Here is a 15,276-nt window from a genome sequence, read left to right as displayed (position 1 = left end):
AATATCCCCATCACCATGGAACCTCTTTCTTTGGAGTCATTTATAAATTGAAACACAAAAAACGTGACCGACACTAACTGTACAAGTCCTAAATTACAGCAATTTAGGCACGACACATGCACGAAACAGTCAAAAAACACTACAACACCCTAAAAATGCATTGCAGATCTTTAAAAGTATATGCCTTAACAGTAATGAAAAAATTGAACTTTTTTATGACAGAACAACTCAACAAAGTCTTAATTTCTTTTTTTGATGTGGAAAATGTGATTTATTTTGTCCGACATGAGATATTGGCCTTTAAAGATGAAAGGCAAAAAATACGGAAATTTCTTAATTTTCGTTTTTTAACTCAACTTTGTCCAGTAACTATGTTTTAACTATGTCCAGCTGAGTTTTTGTCGACACCCAGTGTCCGTCTGTCTGTCTGTCGTCTGTAAACAATTCGACGTCTACGCTCTAAAAGTCACAAATATTGATTATAATTTGATGAAAATTGTTATGCAGCATCTTTAAGACATAAACTAGTTTGGGATTGCATTTGGGCGTTGCACGCCCAAAAATGGGCGCGGCAGGGCGGCCATATTGAAAAAACGTTACTGTACCTCTTTAGCACATATAAACTATATAGTTTGTGGTTCTAGTATGCATATTCTAACCATATTGATACAGACCAGTTGAGTTCAGGTTTCCTGGAACCTCTAGTTTGAGAACGAAACGACTGAAAACATGAATTTTTTTCCATAACAAAATTTCTGTAAACTGCGCGGAGGGCTTTTATCTACTGTAACATGAGACCCATCTCTTTTTAACTCAACTGGACTATGTCCAGCTGAGTTTTTGCGACACCCAGTGTCCGTCATCTGTCTGTCTGTCGTCTGTAAACAATTCGACGTCTACCCTCTAAAAGTCACAAATATTGATTAAATTTGATGAAACTTGTTATGCAGCATCTTCAAGACATAAACCAGTTTGGGATTGCATTTGGGCTTTGCACGCCAAAAAATGGGCGCGTCGTCCGTCTGTCGTCTGTCTGTCTGTCTATCGTCTGTCTGTCTGTCGTCTGTCTGTCTGTCTGTCGTCTGTAAACAATTCAACGTCTACGCTCTAAAAGTCACAAATATTGATGAAATTTGATGAAACTTGTTATGCAGCATCTTCAAGACAGAAACCAGTTTGGGATTTCATTTGGGCGTTGCACGCCCAAAAATGGGCGTGGCATGGCGGCCATATTGAAAAATCAATATTTGTCAATCTGGTACTTCCTAATGTAGCTAGAAGGCTGCAACTTGGTGTGTAGACTGTATGTAACAAACCTCAACACATATATTACGGGTATATATACCGGTAGCGTCATAGGTCACGTGACATGGCGGCCATATTAGATTTCATGAAAACCTTTAAAATGCATTTCCGCCTTCATTTTTTTGATCAATTGAGGTGAAACTTTGACCACTTATAATATATCACTTGTTCGGATGTAAATCCTAATTATGACGTCATAGGGCACATGACATGGCGGCCATATTGGATTTGATGAAAACATTTAAAATGCATCTATGCCTTCATTTTACGATCGATTGAGTTGAAACTTTGACCACGTATAGTATGGCACTTGATTGGATGCATATCATAACGATGACATCATAGGTCATGTGACCTGGTGGCCATATTGGCCATAATGGTGGCCATATTGGCCATATGCTAACCATATTGATACAGACCAGTTGAGTTCAGGTTCCCTCAAACCTCTCTAGTTTCCAAGATGCTCTCGTGAGCAGGCCTTTGGTGCTCTTATGGTTGGCCAGCGAGTGCCCCGGAAGAGTGAATGTATGTGTGTGTGTGTATATATATATATATATATATATATATATATATATATATATATATATATATATATATATATATATATATATATATATATGCATCGTCACTCAAAAAAGTAACATCGTTACCTGTTACTCCGTTACTCAAAAAAGTAACTTCGTTATCCGTTACTCCGTTACTAATAAGTAACGGAAGTTACAGTTACTCCGTTACTCCGCTACTTTCATTAAATCAAGTCAAAGAAACGCTTATAAGCGTATTTTTTTATTATACAAACGGAAGAAATAAAAACGCGCTTAAAAAGTTTAAAAACGGAGCTTATCGGTGACGACGTTCACTCCTTGACGTCCTGCTCCAACTGATTTGTGAAAGACTTGGGCCAAAAGCTTTCCATGGAGGAACCCAAAAGAAGGATGGCAATAATATTGGGGTCATTAAAGTAGTAGTAGTAGTAGTAGTCGTTGTAGTAGTAGTAGGTGTTGTAGTAGTAGTTGTAGAATTAGTAGTAGTAGTAGTAGTAGTAGTTGCAGTAGTAGTAGTAGTAGTTGCAGTAGTAGTAGTAGTAGTAGTAGTAGTTGCAGCAGTAGTAGTAGTAGTAGTAGTAGTAGTAGTAGTAGTCGTTGTAGTAGTAGTTGTTGTTGGTTTTTGTTGGTTTTGTTGTTGCTGTTTGTTTTGTTGATTTTGTTGGTTTTTGGTTTGGTTTTGTTTTTGTTTGTTTGTTTGTTTGTTTTATGAATGCTCACCAAAAGTAGCAGAGCACCTTGTGACTTTCATACATGCAACATTATATTCCTGTCAGAATTCATTCATTTCCTTTCTTATGCAGTGTCCCCTGTAGGTCATATCAATAATTTGTAATTTGTTCAATGTGCCGGCGATAGCTTGCCTACTCTTTGTGAAGGACACTATGATTAATGTCCACCAAGTAACAGATGTAACAGATTCACATAACAGATGGGACGCCCAGTTTAACGTCCATCCGAGGTTCCACACACACATTGATGCCTCGTCCTGCCTGTTAGACACCAGGATGACAGTTTGTAGCTGTTTCGGGATTCCAACCCAGGCGAGACAGCCCGAAGGCGAGACTTAAAACGTCTATCTGGTAGTAGTGCTTGCAATATGTGCAGTTCCATCATCATTCAATGTAATTAGCGTCCCAGTTTAATTCATTCATAACTGCAGCCGATTATTTTTCTATCCCATAAATTCTTGAGTTCTGTAAAATAAATTTGCACAAGATTCACGACTTGATGAATCTGATACATGACAGGTTGTCTTCAAGACAGATTGCACAATGGAGGCCGAAAATAATAAATCAAAATTTATAATGAAGGAATCCAATTCCTACAAACTAGAAAGCATCTGAAAATGCAAAGCCCGTCCGCCGTTCGTTTGTATTCGTCTTTGTCTTCTTCTTCCATATGCTCAAAATAATGAAAACATTAAAAAAAAATACAAACTGAAAATTGATGATTTTATGCAACCTTGACCTTTGAACTTTAGATCTAAAAAAAAACAATCAGCTTCGACCTTTTGATTGGTGAACTAATTCAGTGACCCAATTTGCAAATTCTGTATATTTCAGGTCAATCGGGTGAAAATTGGTGATTTCGGCACGCTGTAGGTGGCGGTTGCCCTGTAATTAAAGCATAAATGTATCCATTGAATTAAGTGTGACTTGCGCGATCGCGCACAGTAGTTAATTTAAGTACAAAGAAACGTTAAAAAAGCAAGTACACTAAATATAATCTTTTTAACGTTATTTACCTTGAGGAACATGAGATGCTACAAGCTGGCATCGGAGAGGGTGGCTCTCTTTGCCCTGATGACGTCCTTGCCCGTGGAGAAGAGGCGCTGGAAGGGATGGCCGTGTTGTATTTGGCGAAGACGCGCATCAGGACTGGCTCCTGGTGGAAGGCCATGTCCAGCAGCTTGTCATCCTTCATGACAAGTTAAGTTGGACGATAGAGAAACGATGCTGCTGCTGCTAAGAAGTAAGAACACTGCAGAACTGAAGTTCTGAACACGGAACGGAAATGGAAGTCAGCGATCGCCGCAGCTCGGCTTCATTTGTATCGGCGCACACTATTGGTTGTTGGCTATTCAAGTGGCCAAAAAGTAGCGAACTAACGGAGTACAGGAGCAAAAAGTAGCGGAGTAGCGGACCAAAAATTAACTTCCGTTACTTGGTCCGTTACAGTTAAAAAAAAGTTTCGGGTCCGTTACTGCGTTACTCTAAAAAGTAACTTCGTTAGTAACGGACCGGTGCCCACCTATGTATGTGTATATATATATATATATATATGTGTGTATACATATATATACTGTATATATATGTATATTGTATATATGTATATGTATGTATATTGTTACGGATCGCGGATTAGATGTTATTTACTGAGCGGTGGTATTGCCGCGACCTAACAGTTCCCCCGATTCTTCCCTAACTCACCCGATTCCACCCGAACGTTGGCCAAATCGCGCTACGCTAAATCAATGATTGGAAAGGACACAACGACTGGGATAAATGAAACGACGCCAGGGGTACAGTTCTCAAGACCTCCGGAGGAGGGTATAATTAGTGGTGGAGAAAAGGGGTAGATTACAAGGTAGAGTGAGGTAAAAGACACAGAAGAGATGGGCACTTAAATACAATCTTATCTTATCCCAGACAGACCACAGACAAACGGAACAAGGCTGACTTACACAGGGATTGATGGCAGGAAGGGACAGGCAGTCGATAGCACAAGGTGCACCTTGGCTCAGGGACAGGATAAAGCACGGTCCAGTCCAGAGATGCGGGGAGGTGTCACAGCGCTCGGAAGGGACGTCTCTCTTGCTTCAAGCTCAGCGCGCATCTGACGTCACCTCCCTCTTCTTGCGCATGCTCAGCGGGGAGTGACACGCCCTCGGCTGGTTGGCTCCGCCCCAGATGGGACCGGTCCGCCGCTTCCATTGGGTGCGGGGGTTACCGGGCTCCGCCCTTGACGAGGAGCTGACAGGGAGCCCCTATTTGGTAACCCCGTCGAGCACATGTTTGATGGCGGCTCGTGGGGAAGGCCTCGTGCCCTCCCAACACCCGCTACCAACCAAGCCGGAGTGAGGACGCGCACTCCCTGTGCACGCCGCCGCCATTGCTGTTCTTGTTGTTGTTGTTGCTGAACCGTGAGGAAGAGCTGCGGGGAGGTATTGGGAGGTCCTAAACTTCCTAACGGTGCCATACAATCACATTCTGGTGCAACGAAGGGTCAGAATTAATGGAAACGAGTCCTTAACTGACATAGACTAAGAATAACTAGCAAGATGTCCTATAATTGTCTTACATGAGATGCGGTGAACCTGGGCACGACATTTAATGGGGGAAATAGGGGGAGGTCGGGTCTACAGAGTTTTGTTTACAGAAAATGGGACTAGGGAATGGGGGATTGGGGATAGTTGGGAAGTATTGAGGAAATAGGGGAATATTTACAAGCGGATATGGATGGATGCAAATCCCATATCCGCAACATTGCACCGTTCTCTACCTCGGGGCGTCCCGACCCGATAAATTTTTACCTACTTTAGTGTGGCACTCAGATGTAGTTCCCTCTACTATTAACTCAACCCTGAGTGCGACAGTTTTACAGATGTTCACAAATGAGTAAATATGTCCCCCTGCGACGTTGCACCCTTCTCCTAACAGAAACACACCCACAGGATAACCGAATCGCGGAAAGCATCCTCAAACTAAACATACAGCCGGTAGGGAGCATCATTTATACAAGACTGATATTTACACTACGATCCAGGACCTGTTCTTTGAGGAACACATGCAGATGTTATGCATAGAGAGAGAGCACGCATGCCAGCATCGATACACCAACCCACGAGTGCCCTGTGGCCCTACGGCCTTTAATAATGTGCAGAGCACCCCGTCCAAGCTCCAAAAGCACCACCCCATACGCACAGTCAGCACCATCCGGTGCACCAATAAAGTGTTCAGTAACAATGCACAATTAAGTGTCCATGGTCACCGGTGGTGTCGCAGCCGGCCGATGTTCTGCCGCTGGTCTTGCCTTCTTGGAGTGCACTTGGCCTTCTGGCTTCTTTATAAATAAAGAAAGGCGCCAACCGCGTCCATTTCTAAATTGTGGCCGTCAGGGGGGCCAACTAAAAGTGGTTCACCTGTATGGCATAGGTGCCACGTTGACCCAGAGGTCCATCCACGGGTGGTGCTTGACCGCCAAAGAACTGCGGTCCATTGTGGGCGGCCTCCAAAATTGTGGTCCATATGGTGTATCGATCCAGGCAGCAAGCAGCGGAAGTACAGGCCCACAACTGCGGAGCCAGCACCTCTCTCTCCTCTCTCTCTCTGCCCCAAAGCCAGATCCTCGGAGGTGGGAGACAAAAGAAGACAAGTGAGTAAGGTGGTAAGGGCGCAAAAGTGCACGCAATTCAAGGTAATGCACACTGGGGGCACATGGGAACCAGGTGAGACAGGTACGTTCCTACCGTACGCCCCCCCCCCCCCCCACCAGGTAACCTACATTGCCCCTCCCTTACCCCTTACTGTATCCACAAAACACAACACTACCCATAAACATCTACTTTACACATCAACAAACGTCCCTACTGTCTTCCCCGTTCCTCCCATAAACCAAATTCGTCTTCTCTCCCTCCTAACCAATCAAATTTGCCATTTCCAACTCTCATCAAAATTTGCCATCTCCAACTCAACATCAAAATTTGCCATCACCAATTCATCATCAGTCCCTCCTAAGGAGCGAGAGATGGAATCACCCCAATGTCTCATCCACGTCGTGATGCGTCTCACAAATCCACACAGCAATTCTCCTTTCCTGCAACACAGAACAAAGGAACACAGGTGTGGAGTCATCATCACCACCTCACGTAAGTGGCTGCGTATGGTGCGACAGGTTCATCAATCCTAACTATTTCCTAAATGACTTTAACAACTTTACATTACCCGGGGTCTTTCCCTGCCAATCCATTGGCCAACTTACACTATGGGTTCTAAAAACCAATTCCCATTGACCAAACTGTGGTGCTTCTCAAGTTGGGGTCTCACTCCCCCGATTCATCACTCGGTGCCCCCGCACAATTTCGGTGGCTGGGTCGTGTGACGCTCCCAGCTGGTCCGCCCACCTGCACACCTCCACCACTGTTGTTGCCTACCGAGCTCACCTGCTCCTCACCCTAATCTAACTAACTGGGGAAGGCCCTCTCGCACTCTCACCCCCTCAGTGCCCTCTCTGGCACGGGCTGCCCGATCCACACCCGGGATCCTCAGGCACCCACTGACACTAACGGCTCCCAGAGCCCACCTGCGGCCTCACCTGGCCGACATCTAACAGTGGCGGAGTGCCCAACCATTCACACTCATACTAACAGGCCACACGACCAGCCAATTTCACCACACCAATGCACCCATCCACAATACCATTCTGCATCCGCACCACAAATGCCAATATCCAACCACAATTTACCTATACCTTCTAACTATTCTTTAAACTACCCTCCCCGGGTACTCGTGAAAAGGGGTCCACTCTTCCCCCATCCACACCTTCGCACCATGCACACCACTCCGTACCACTTACTCCAACTCTCTCCACACCACTCATTCTCCGCTCCATATATTCCACACACCTGTGCTTGCACACCTGTGCTCTCATACTTGGTTCCGCCTGCACCCTTCTCTCCCCCAAGCGCATTCGCGCTGATCCACAACACTCACTACTCATACACTGCTCCACACACCTGTCCAGTTCTCACACAGCATCATCTCATCTGACTACTCCCCTCTGAAACTTGCGCTTCCCAGTCGTCCCTTTAAACTATTGCGCTCCCTCGTCATTATCATCCACTCTAATCTCCCTGCGTCCCCTCTACAGGTATCCTTGTCACTAACTACTCTTAACGTTACCTAATGTCATCTTCTAGGGCCCTACACACAATATCCGAACCCACCCGGGCTAGTTTTCACTGCCATACACCCCATAAGCTAGTGCTCCTTTGCCCCCCCCTTCATGGGAAGGGTGGCAGGGATGCCACCCTTACCCACCGGGCCCATCGCTCATCAATCCCCCAGTCCTCTGGCACTAATAAGCCCCCCTTATTCAGAGGTACTGGGTCCCGCCTCGGCATCTAAAGCCGAGGCAATCCACGGGGGCGCCTGCTCACCGGTGTAAGGCCTTCTAGTTTCCCGGGGTCTGGCGGGGGGGTGTCTGGGGTCGGCTAACCCGCTCCCCCCTGGGCGGAGTTAAGGACCTCAACCGCCGGGGATCATCCCGGCGCGTGGCTCGACAGTGCCGCGCCAGGTGACCCAGACGGTTGCAAGTATAGCACCTCACCTGATAATGTGCTTGTCTCCGGAATTCCAAATTTCCCCCCCTGAAGGTCCGAATTGGATTACCCGCTCGTGGTCCACTGCGGGCCACCTCCGGGGCCGCCTGCCATGGTCCAGGTCCCGCCAGGCGCTGGTCCACCAGCCTCCGGACCATGCCCGCCAGGTCAGGACTCACGTCGGGGGCGGGCCCCCTAAGGGGTCCGCCCTCCATCGGGGGTCCCACCTGGCGGACCGCCATTGCGTGACGCTCGCTCCCCCGGGCCAGGGGCCTCGCTGCTTCCCAACGGGCTGCAGCGTCAGCCGCCTGGCTCAGAGTCTGCGGGCGCCACATGGCGAGCTGTTGCCGGAGCTCAATATCCGGGAGGGCCTGGATAAAATGGTCCAGCGCCAGGCTTTCCCGGGAATCCGCTGCCATGTTAGCATGTGCGATCCCCACTGCGCGGCGAATGTCGTGGGCAAGTTCCCCGATGGCTTCCTGGGGCTTGCGTTTTCGCAGCGCGAGCTGAGCTTTAACAAACTCGCTCTGCTGTTCAATGCCGAATCGATTAATTAGGGCGTCGCGGAGGGCTGGCAGGGTGAGAGCACCCGGTGGTAATGCCGTCAGCACCTCCGCCGCCGCGCCGCGCAATGCGGCCACCAGGTGTACTCCACCTTCGTCCTCACCCCAACCGTTGCCCTTACACACACAGTCAAACTGCGCCAGGTACGCGCGTAGATCACTCTTGCCGTCATACGGCGCGAGTGGGACCTTGTGGGACCACCTCGTATGCGAGTCGTTGCCCGCCTGCCGGACCCCGTGCGTCGCCCCTTGCGGGGTCAGCGCGGGGCCGAACCGGCCGGGCCCCCACAGTACATTACCCCCAAGGGGCTCCCGTGCCTCCCCTGTCCCTCTAAAAACTACCCCTGTTGGTGTCGATGCATGGGTCACACTTCCGCAACCCGCTACCCATTCCATACCACCACAACCTTGATCACTCACACCTCGCACCTCTCCCATCACCGGACCCTCTCGCTCGCACCCTCGTTCCATACCCTCCGGACCAGCCATACACCTCACTCTTGGCCTCTCACGAACATCCGGGTCTATCTCGACCCCCAAGCTTATTAAATCACCTGGCGCATCATACGCACGACCATATTGGTCACCACTTACACCGGGTCCTCTTTCTCTTCGCTTCTCCTCCATCACCTGCGAATCCCTCATCCGGTTAATGAGCACATCATCACGATCCGAACACAGACTTTGGACCAATTCTTTTACTTCCTCCTTTATCTCTTTCTTATCCTCTCTCCGTCGCTTCTTAATTTCGCTCACCCCTTCTTCCACTTCTAATTTCTGCTTCACCTCCTTCATCTCCTCGTGCGCCCCCTTAAGTTCTTCCTCTAACTCCACCTTATTTTTTTCTATATGCTCCCGCACCTCCCGCTCTTTAACCTCCATCACCTCTACCACCTTGTTCATTTTCCTCGTCAGGTCCTCATGTACCGTCTGACACTCTTTTTTAATTACCCCTACGTCCTTTTTCATCTCCTTCTGTGTCGATTTTAAACCCTCTATTACCGCTGTGTTCTTCTTTACCTGGTCCCCCAACTCCTTTTGTCCCACTGTCAGTTGTTCTACTCCCAGCATCAACTCCTCTATACCACCTTGCAATTTTACAGTCCCCTTTCTCACCTCCTTCTCCATGCGCTCCTTACAGTGCCTCACCTCCTCACGCACTCCTCCGACCTCCTCACTCACACCTCTTCTGATCTCCTCTCCCATCACTTGCATCTCCTGCCCAGATGCCACCCTCATCTGCTCCATTTCCTCCCTGTGAGCATCCAATTTAGTTTCTACCCCCATTCTGACCCCCTCTATCTGCTGCCCCATTTTTTTAACTTCCCTTTCCGCTTGGTCCCTCATGTCCCTCAATTTGCCTTCCATACTGTTTTCTAACCCCTCTAACCCCTTTCTCATCCCTTCCATTTGATTCTCTTGAGCGGCCATTCTGTTTTCTACCCCCGTTAACCCCTCCTGTATTTCCCCTAATCTATTGTCTAATCCCTCTATTCTACTCCCTAACCCTCCGATCTGGGCCCCCATCCTTTGTTCTAACCGTTCCCCCATTTCTCCCATTTTGCCCCCCATTCTGCCCCCCAATCGCTCATTATCAGCCCTCATTTGCTCACTATCAGCCCTCATTTGGCCCTCCAATCGCTCCCCCTGAGCATCCATTTTTGCCATCATTTGAATCATAAAGACTCGCATGTAATCTGGCATCTCTGGCTCGGCTGCCGCGACCACGGGCGCAGCGCAATTTGGTACTGCTACGGTCACGGGCGCGGCAAAATTTGGTGCCGCTACACCCACGTGCTGTTACACCCACGCTACACCCACGTTTATTTTCAACAACCAGATGGGACGCCATCTTGTGCGCCCGAAACCTCGTGCGCGAGGACGCCATTTTGCGAACCTGCCGCCCTCACTGCTTCGCTCTCCTCTTGTCCCTCAATTTGGTCCTGGATCGACCCTGCCTCACTCTCCTCTACCGGAACCCAGCCGTCTTGATCTGCCATAGCGCGACTTTCAAAATTCGGGTTTTTTGTAAAACAAAACAATTTCCAACTGCTTGTAATTTTGAGCGCGTTAAGCACGCTTCGGGCCTCGTATCTCACTCCTCGACACCAATTGTTACGGATCGCGGATTAGATGTTATTTACCGAGCGGTGGTATTGCCGCGACCTAACAGTTCCCCCGATTCTTCCCCAACTCACCCGATTCCACCCGAACGTTGGCCAAATCGCGCTACGCTAAATCAATGATTGGAAAGGACACAACGACTGGGATAAATGAAACGACGCCAGGGGTACAGTTCTCAAGACCTCTGGAGGAGGGTATAATTAGTGGTGGAGAAAAGGGGTAGATTACAAGGTAGAGTGAGGTAAAAGACACAGAAGAGATGGGCACTTAAATACAATCTTATCTTATCCCAGACAGACCACAGACAAACGGAACAAGGCTGACTTACACAGGGATTGATGGCAGGAAGGGACAGGCAGTCGATAGCACAAGGTGCACCTTGGCTCAGGGACAGGATAAAGCATGGTCCAGTCCAGAGATGCGGGGAGGTGTCACAGCGCTCGGAAGGGACGTCTCTCTTGCTTCAAGCTCAGCGCGCATCTGACGTCACCTCCCTCTTCCTGCGCATGCTCAGCGGGGAGTGACACGCCCTCGGCTGGTTGGCTCCGCCCCAGATGGGACCGGTCCGCTGCTTCCATTGGGTGCGGGGGTTACCGGGCTCCGCCCTTGACGAGGAGCTGACAGGGAGCCCCTATTTGGTAACCCCGTCGAGCACATGTTTGATGGCGGCTCGTGGGGAAGGCCTCGTGCCCTCCCAACACCCCCTACCAACCAAGCCGGAGTGAGGACGCGCACTCCCTGTGCACGCCGCCGCCGTTGCTGTTGTTGTTGTTGTTGTTGTTGCTGAACCGTGAGGAAGAGCTGCGGGGAGGTATTGGGAGGTCATAAACTTCCTAACGGTGCCATACAATCACATTCTGGTGCAACGAAGGGTCAGAATTCATGGAAACGAGTCCTTAACTGACATAGACTAAGAATAACTAGCAAGATGTCCTATAGTTGTCTTACATGAGATGCGGTGAACCTGGGCACGACATTTAATGGGGGAAATAGGGGGAGGTCGGGTCTACAGAGTGTTGTTTACAGAAAATGGGACTAGGGAATGGGGGATTGGGGATAGTTGGGAAGTATTGAGGAAATAGGGGAATATTTACAAGCGGATATGGATGGATGCAAATCCCATATCCGCAACAATATATATATATATATATATATATATATATATATATATATATATATATATATATATATATATATATATATATATATATATATACATACATACATATATATATATATATAGATCGGTGTGTACCCCGGTTTAGAATAGGTACACCGTATCCCTGTGTGTCGTAAGAGGCGACTAAAAGGGTTGGCGTCAGGAAGGGCACACGGCCATAAAAACATTGCCTCAAAAAGAGAACGATGACAATTACAACTACATATGGGCAGAGTACAGCCCGAAGTACACCGTGGGGGACCCCATTCCCTCTCGTCAAAACTCAAGGTGGGGAACCCGATCGAAGCAAGGGTGGAAATCACTCCATTTATGACGATGAAACGTCTGATGCCCCACATGGAGATCAATTTCTGAGGTTTGGGACATGGAATGTTGGGACAATGACAGGGAGATCAGGAGAAGTGGTGGAAGTATTGGTCAGAAGAAGAGTCGACATATGTTGTGTGCAGGAGACGACATGGAAGGGAAGTGGTTGGAGAATGGTGAAGGGTAGGCAGGGACAGAAATACAAATTTGTGTGGCAAGGGTGCCCAGAAGGCATGCATGGTGTTGGTGTCCTGTTTTCTGAGGAGTTTGTAGACAGTGTGGTGAGTGTGACTAGAATTAGTGAAAGGTTGATCATGGTGAAAATGATGATTGGAAAGCTCTTGGTGCACGTCATCTCGGGATATGCTCCGCAGGTTGGTCGGAGCGATGAAGAGAAGGACAAGTTCTGGTGTGCAATATAGAAGTTGATGGAAAACGTGAAAGATGAGGAAGTTGTTGTGGTAGGAGGAGACCTAAATGGACATGTGGGAAGGAGTATGGACGGTTTTGAGGGTGTTCATGGGGGTTACGGATATGGTGTGAGAAATGGAGAAGGTGAAAGGATTTTGGAGTTTGCTGATGGAGCTGATTTGTTGATTTGTCATACTCAGTTCCAGAAAGAGGATAATAAGCTTGTTACATACACGTCAGGCGGGTCGACGACAACCGTTGACCCCCTGAAGGTGCGTAGGCGAGATAGGGGGCACCTCCGGGACACAAAGGTGATCCCGGGGGAGGAGGCTGTTTCACAGCACCACTTGGTTGTCTGTGACATAAGGGTGAAAGGTGCGAGGAGAGCTCGGCGGGTGAAGTACCAACTGAGAATGAAGTTGTGGAGGTTGAAATAGGTGACAGTGAGGGAGGCATTAAAAGAGAGGCTGAGTATGGTGGAGGATGATGTGGTTGAGCTTGAAAGTGGTTGGATGTCAATGAAAGATCGTTTGTTGGGAGCCGTGGGTGAGGTATGTGGATGGACAAAAGGACCACCGAGGCACTCGGAAACATGGTGGTGGGATGATGAAGTTGGAAAGAGGTTTGACAAGAAGAGGAAGAATTTCAAGGCGTGGCAGAAGGCGAAGGGTACGGGGGCAGAAAAGGCAGAGCGTGAAAGTTATAAGGCAGCCAAGAAGGCTGCAAAGAAAGAAGTAGCAAAGGCGCAGGAGGCATGTAGGAAAATGTTCGGAGAACGCTTGGATTCAGAAGAGGGTCAGAGAGCGGTATTCAGGATTGCAAAGCAGATAGTGAAAGAGAGGTGTGATGTGATGGGGGTGAGTTGCTTGAAGGATGAAGTGGGACAAATCGTTGTGGACCCAGATAGAAATAAAGGAAGATGGAAGAGACATATGGAAATGCTGTTGAATGCAGAGAATGAATGGGACGGCAACATAGAGAGTAACCCAATTTTAGGACCGGCAGAGAAGATAACTGAGAAGGAAGTTGAGGAAGCAATTAAAGCAATGAAGAGAAGAAAAGCGGCAGGGCCGACGGGAGTTGTGGTAGATATGTTGAAGGCAGCAGGAAGTTGGGGGTGTGAAGAGAATGACAGAGATCTGTAATCTGGTGGTGAAAGAAGGCCGCATTCCAGTGGATTGGGAGCTCAGTATCCTCATCCCTCAATAAAAGGGGAAAGGTGACCCTCTGGACTGTGGCTCGTATCGAGCGATAAAGTTATTGGAGCATGGAAGGAAGGTATTGGAAAGGGTGTTGGAGAGGTGGATAAGGAAGAAAGTGAAGATCGACGAAATGCAGTTTGGATTTATGCCAGGAAGAGGAACGACAGATGCACTTTTTATTGAAAGGCAGTTGCAGGAGAAGTACATGGAGAAGAGGAAGAAGTTGTTTCTTGGGTTTGTTGATCTGGAGAAAGCATTCGATAGGGTTACACACGAAGTATTGACATGGGCATTGAGGAAGTTAGGAGTGGAGGAATGGTTGATCAGAGTAGTGATGGCAATGTACGAGAGAGTGCGCACAGCTGTACGGACGAAGGACGGGGACAGTGGTGAGTTTGAGGTGAAGGTGGGAGTGCATCAGGGGTCGGTACTAAGTCCACTACTATTTGTAGCTGTGAAGGAGGGTTTACCATGGGAGTTGTTGGATGCAGATGATCTCGTGTTGATTGCAGAAAGGATGGATGGACTGAAGGAGAAGATGAACAAGTGGAAGGAATGTATGGAGACAAAAGATCTGAAGGTGAATATCGGAAAGACGAATGTGATGGCAAGTGGTAAAGCATGTGGTGAGGTGGAAAGAACTGGGAAGTGTCCGTGGGCTGTGTGCAGGAAGGGTGTCGGAGTGAACTCCATTCAGTGTACAATGTGCGCTGAGTGGGTTCATCAAAAATGTAGCGGTTTGAGAAGGTCATTAACCAGTGTGGCAGCTACATTCAAATGTAAGGTGTGCACAGAGGGAGCTGCAGATGGAGGAAATGTTGAGTTGGATCTTGGAGACGGCGTGAAGCTGGAAGGTGTGAAAACATTTTGCTACCTCGGAGACATGCTGAATGGAGAAGGTGGATCAGACTCGGCAACGGTTGCTGGAGTGAGATGTGCATGGAAGAAGTTTCGGGAACTGAGTGGCGTGCTGACGAGGAGCGAGTGTCGTTGAAGCTGAATGGAAAGGTGTATGCTGCATGTGTGAGAAGTGTTGTGATTTATGGGATCGAGACATGGGTAATGAACGTAGAGCAGCAACAAAGGCTGGAAAGGGTGGAAATTGGAATGGTTCGGGGGATGTGTGGAGTATCGTTGAGAGAGAGGAAGACAAATGATGAATTGCGGAAGATGATGGGAATTGAGCCTGTGATTGATGCTGTGAAGAGAAACAGGTTGAGATGGTTTGGTCATGTGTTGAGGAAGGATGAAAGTGACTGGTTGAGAAGAGTGATGGAAATGAATGTTGAAGGAAGTAGAGGACGGGGAAGACCAAGAA

At 48.2% G+C, this 15,276-nt stretch overlaps 2 protein-coding genes across 12 annotated transcripts in view; both read left to right on the top strand.

Moving 5' to 3' along the window:
- LOC137431270 (uncharacterized) overlaps positions 1-15,276 on the top strand; it is a 917,646-nt gene that overhangs the window by 373,212 nt on the left and 529,158 nt on the right. The gene's annotated exons all lie outside the window — the stretch shown is intronic.
- LOC144888143 (uncharacterized) overlaps positions 1-15,276 on the top strand; it is a 1,118,715-nt gene that overhangs the window by 1,018,214 nt on the left and 85,225 nt on the right. The gene's annotated exons all lie outside the window — the stretch shown is intronic.

The sequence above is a fragment of the Myxine glutinosa genome, chromosome 7 (genome assembly GCF_964187855.1).
Source record: "Myxine glutinosa chromosome 7, kmMyxGlut1.1, whole genome shotgun sequence".
In the NCBI taxonomy this organism is placed as follows: domain Eukaryota; kingdom Metazoa; phylum Chordata; class Myxini; order Myxiniformes; family Myxinidae; genus Myxine; species Myxine glutinosa.
This window is presented reverse-complemented; position numbering and strand designations above follow the sequence as displayed.